The sequence below is a fragment of the Alligator sinensis genome, unplaced genomic scaffold (assembly GCF_000455745.1).
Source record: "Alligator sinensis unplaced genomic scaffold, ASM45574v1 scaffold553_1, whole genome shotgun sequence".
Classification (NCBI taxonomy): Eukaryota; Metazoa; Chordata; order Crocodylia; family Alligatoridae; genus Alligator; species Alligator sinensis.
The window spans coordinates 607621-613444 of NW_005842389.1; positions in this window are offsets into that span (position 1 = coordinate 607621).

Here is a 5824-nt window from a genome sequence, read left to right on the forward strand (position 1 = left end):
ACAAGCCAGTCACAGCAGGTGGACAGTGCTGCCTGTCCCTGCCCATCACCAGACTGTCACCGGAAATCATGACCTGAAATCATTGCCTCTGTCCCTGCCTGTGCCCCTGCCCCAGTACTCCTGGCCAGAGCTGGGGTGCAGAGCCCAAGGGCTGGGGCGCCTTGCTTGCTTGACAGCTGAACCCTGCCCCAAGCGGCTGTGTGCCTTGCTCCCTCGCCCCATGCTCTCACATCACTCAGTCGATGGATAACTGCAACCCTGGAGCCCAGGGGACTGCAAGGCTCCACCTCCTACCTGGGCCAACGTTGCTGTGAGAAGGAAAAAAGAAAACTGAAAGAAAGGCCAGGGTCAAGACAGAAGGCCGGGACAGGGGTGGGGGAACCATTGCTGAAACAAGATGGACTTTTTTTGTTTTCCACATTTAAAAAATGGTTTGTGATGATAACTGTAGACCAATGAAAGCCATCATCTGGTTTTGCTAAGCTGTCCCAGCGCGCTGTGAGTGTTACGGTGCTTCCTGTCCCCAGGGCTGAGTCTCCTGTGTGTTGTTCTCTGACAGTCAATATCATCAGGGGGTCACAATTCATAATAGGGGGTCGGCACCAGTGTCCCTCGGGCACTGTGCTTGGGGGAGCAACAGTCAATACCAGGTGGTCTGCTCCACTCGCTGTGTTGGGACCCAAGATCGTGGGGCTGCTCTATTCCCCGTGTGTGCATTGGTAATGTTACTGGGGCTGCTTCTTTCCCAGAGTGGGAGGCGATTACTCCTCTGCCCTCCCCTGCTTTCTGGCATTCATGGCACAGTGCAAGTGAGCCACAGGTGCCAGAGCCAAAGGGCAGCACCATGGGTAGCAGGCTGTCAGGGTGCAGCTCTGCAGCCTGGCCTGACACGGTCAAAGCCAAGGCCTGCACGCAGCAGGTGGGGGCAGGAATGTGGGGTCCAGGGCAGGTGCTGGGAGACAGGCTGCCGCCCTGTGCCCCTGCCAGGTGCCATCTCCCTTCTGCAGCAGCAGTGCCCTGCAGTACACCTGGCAGCCCCACCACGTGCCCTTAGCACAGGAAAAAACTGCTTTAGTGCCTTTTCCCTGGAAACTTGGCTCTGCTGCCCAGATGTCCCCTCTCTCCCACCCTTCCTGGGATGTAGGTTTCTCTTTCTTGTTCAGAGCAATTCCGGGTCTGGGCTAGATTGCCTCGTCTTCAGTGAGCGGCTCTGGGCTGGGGTGCGAGATACAGGATGCCGCCGGCTCCTGCAGAGGCCAGTTCTCTGACGCGAGCACTAGGTACGTCGCATGGAAACAGGTTTCATCCTTCATTTCACTCCTCTGCTTCTGAAGCCAACGTTTATTGAAGCTCAAAACTAAGATCTGCAGAGTGACCAGTAGCTAGCCCCGCAGCACTTATGCAGCAGCAGCCAGATGGCATTTCTCCACTTTGCCAACTGGCCCTTTGCCAGGCAGTACAAGTGAGGCTCCTGGCACCCCTAGGACCCCCACTCCCCCATCACAGCATCTGTACTGCAGAGCCACAGGCGAGAGCAAGATCATTCTCCACAACATATTCTTGTAATTGAAATTACTGGAGAGCTTAAAGGGGTCGGAGCCTCGTTATGCTGTATGCTGAGCAAACAGTCTCTGCCCAAAACTGCTTACAATGTTCCAGCCGGGCTAGTTTCGAGTCTTTCACCCACTCCCTCTGGAGTGTGTTTGAAAACAGATCCCTAAGGGACAGTGATCCCTTCAGCTTCTTGTACTCATCAAGGTCTAATCGGCAATATATGGCAGCAGTTTGCTATTTCAGTCCAGTTGGGACAGTATAACAGGTGAGCAGCCCGCAGTGGTGAAAGAACAGGTTAGGGACTACTTAGAAAAGCTGGACATGTACAAGTCCATGGGGCCAGACATGATGCACCCGAGGGTGCTGAGGGGGCTGGCTGATGAGATTACAGAGCCACTGGCCATTATCTTTGAAAATGTGTGGCAATTGGGAGAGGTCCCAGGTGATTGGAAAAGGGAAAATATAATGCCCATGTTTAAGAAAGAGAAGAAAGAGGACTCAGGGAACTACAGACCAGTCAGTCTCACCTCAGTCCCTGGAAAAATCATGGAGCAGATCCTCAAGGAATCCACTCCGAGGCACTTAGAGAAGGTGGTGATGGATTCATCATGAATCCATGGATTCACTAAGTCAAGTCATATGATGGGATGGGTGGGATACAGTCACCAAGGCAAGTCATATGATGGGATACAGTCTTCCACAATATTCATGCAAGCAACATAAGGAATTACAGGTTGGATGAATGGACTGTAAAGTGGACAGAAAACTGGCTGGATGACTGGGTTCAGAGGGTAGTAGTCAATGGCTGAATGCCTAGTTGGCAGCCAGTATCATGTGGGGTGCCTCAGGGGACATTGGATTTATTATTAATGCCAGTACCTGCAGAGGTCAATTCTCTGACAGCTTCTGACAGTCACTGGAAGGGATACCTCCCCCCTGATTTTTGGTTTATATAAATATATGTAAAAAGATATTTCTTTTACTCTGTTCTCAAAGCTTAGCCCTCTTTCGAGCTGACACGGGAATCGTGGGGAAGGGGTTCTGGATTCTGCATCCTCACTGCTGCCTCTGTCCTGTGTGTACAAACAGAAGCAGGATGCCACGTAACCCCACCGTGCCCCTGGGCTGATGGCAGGGAGGCTGGGTGAACCGTAGAGAGGTGAAGGGCACCAGGGGAAGATTATGATCAGGGCTTTGACCAAGAGTGAAGAAAGCCATTGGTGAAGGTGAGCATGTCTTTGTAGGGATGTTGCCTGGGGGGCTAATGTGTTTGGCATTGTCCATGTGAGATATTAACCTTTCTTCTTTGGCTACTTCAGAAAGGCCATCTGCAAAAGGGCAGATTGATGCAAGGGCAACAAGTAAATGAGGTTTCAAGGGACAGCCCTGAGTTTGTGACCAAGAATATTACTTCTAGTCGTCAGTTATCCCACTCCATTTTTTGGCCAGAGCTGTCAGAAGGAGTACGGGCTGTGCACTGCTCTTGGATTGGGTTCTGCTGGCGTGAGAAACATCTCAGGACTTGCACTGTCAGCACCGACTTTAGGAGGAGGCTTCAGCAGGGCTTCCTGTTTGCCTTCGGGGGTGGCTGTGAAGCGATTTGGTACTGGAGCCTCCTCTCTTCTCTCCCTCTTGCCCTTTTACCCTAGAGGCCCCAGCTCTCTCTGTATCTGCACCCTCATTTCTCTACCTACATCAGCTGACTCCCAGCCTTTCAGCCAGGCAGACCCCTAACTGCTGATTGCCTGTAGCTGGGGCTCAGTCCCCTGCAGGCTGAGCGCCTCTGTACGAGGTTCTTTCATCTTAATTGCACACAATGGCTGGCAGCTTCTGGCACCAAGCAAGGCCCCTGGGAGCAGGGGATCACAAACACCAGGCCAGGGGGCACTGAGACACCTGAGCCTGCAGCAGAGATTGGCTTCCCATTACTGAATGCTGTGCCTCAATTTTCCTGTCAGGAAACTGGGCAAAAAAAAAGCTATTGACTGGTTCTTGAGGATGCTTCTGTCTGGCAGAAAGTCTCTGTGCTTGGGAACAAGGTTGGGGTGTTCTTGGGGGAGGAGAGACTTCTGTGGGTCTCCAATTTCTGGGGGGAAGACCCCCAGACTAGGATCAAGAGGTCTTAGGTGGTGGGAAGGGATCTGACAGCCCACAGACCCAGCTGAAGGAGCACGTACCATAAGGCTGTAGCATGGGGGGGCAGCATCAGGGCACTACTCAGGGGGGGGCGGGGGGGAGCTCTGAGGATGTGGGATGAGGGCATGGAGCCTCTGCCTGTGGTTTAGGGCCACATGTGGCATTTGCTGTCCAGGCCCATCAGGAGCAAGGCAGCCCTGGCCCTCATGGCCGAAGCCTGATCCTTCATGAGGGTCACATGGCAGCTCACCCACCTGTAGAAGAGGGATCTGCCATGATGGGGCATAGTGTTGTCATTGAGGCGTAGGCCTGAGGTCTTCTCTTGGGTGCCTTAGTTCCAGGCAAAGGAAAAGGAGGCTAAATGACCATGCACATGTACACACACACACACACATGCGTGCAAAAGCACACATGTATAAACATGCACATATGTACACATATACATATGAATGAACACGTGCACACATACACATGTGCACACACACGCATGTATGCTCATGTGCATATGTGAACACACAGGTATGCAGGTGTATGTGCATACATACATGCATACTTGGATGCCAACCTTCCCTGCAATGATGCTGAGTGCTAGGCAGGCCTGATCCTGAGTTCACCCTCTGCTTCCCTGACGGAAGGGGCCAGGGAATAAGGCTCAGCGGCCTCCTCTCCTGTGTCTGCATAGTCCAGGTTGGTCTGTGCTGCCTGAGCATGCTACACTCATGTGCATTATCCTCTTACACGAGCCCAGGGTGCTGGAAGGAGAGAGACAAGGGTAGCCGGGGCAGGCTGGGCAAAGGGACACAAGTGGCTCCTGGGGGCACCACCAGGTATAGGCTGCCATCACATTTGCTTGGAGCTGGGATCCTGCTCTACCCTCTTGGCACCATCAGGAGCTGGGCCTTTCTGCAGGGCTGCCTGCCCCTGCCCTATTCATCAACTGCCCTGACAGCCCCCTGCCCCTCAGTGAAGGTCTTGTGATGCTGGGACACAGTGGGAAACTGGCTGGAGCTCAGAGGCCTAACTCCTAACTAGCTGGTCTCATCCCCTGGGTGGCTGGGGGAGATGCTGCCTCCTTTGCTTGTAGCCAGCGCACATGTGGAGCAGCCATATAAAGTCCCAGACAGAGGAGATGACAGGTCCCCTGCAGCAGCCCCCCCTCCCCCCTCTGCCTGAGATGGAGCCACGTGGGGACATGTTGCGGGGAGGAGGGAGCTCCTCTAGCCCCGCTCCGGCTGCCCCTGCCCTCGGCTCCATTCTGGCGCCCCAAACTTAGGCACTGCCCGGGGCTTGTGCTCTGTTGGCCCACCCGTCCTCATGAGACTCTGAACTGCCCCTGCCATGACAGGGCTGTGCAGGGCGCTGGGACTCATATCTCGAAGGGGCTTTGTGGTCAGGGCTTTGCTGTCATATAAATCTGTATGGCTGCTAAGGACACAGCTTTCCGGCCCCTGCTTTCCCACATGCCTCTCTCCTCTCCCTCCCCTGGTGTTGGGGTTCAGCTCTGACTCAGGGTCCCTTGCCTCCTGTTCGGGGTCTCATAAGGCCTGTCTTGTTGGCAGGGATGACCAACTGGTGGCCCCCGAGGGGTAGACCTGCAACCCCAGGCTCCCAGTGCTGTGGGCCCCTCCCTCTGTCCTCAGGGGTGGTCAGCATGGGGCACACAGACCACAAGTGGCACAGGCAGCCTCACTGTGTGGGACATGACAGAGCAGGGAGGGAACGGCAGCACAGTGGCAGACAGGGCAGGGAGCAGAAAGCAGAGCAGCAGATTGGGCAGGGGAAGGGGCTAATTTGTGGATCACCTGCCGAAAGGTTGGTCTCCACTTCTCCAGCTCCTGCTTCCTGCTCCTGTCAGTGGGGGCAGCGTGGCCTGGGGGATTAGGGATCCCATGGCTGGAGGCTCCCACGTGGCATGGCACAGCATGGCCTGTGGCCCACAGTCACTCAGAAGTTGGACAGGGATGCTCCCAGGAGCTGTGGGCATCAGAGCAGCCAAGCTGTTCTGGAAGGGAATCACCTCTCCAGGAGTGTTTTTGGGCTCTGGCGAGTTTTTTCTTGTCTCAATGCATCCAGGATGGTAGAGGAGGGGACTGACCCCCCCCCCCCCCCCCAAGGGGGAGGGGGGGACCAGGGG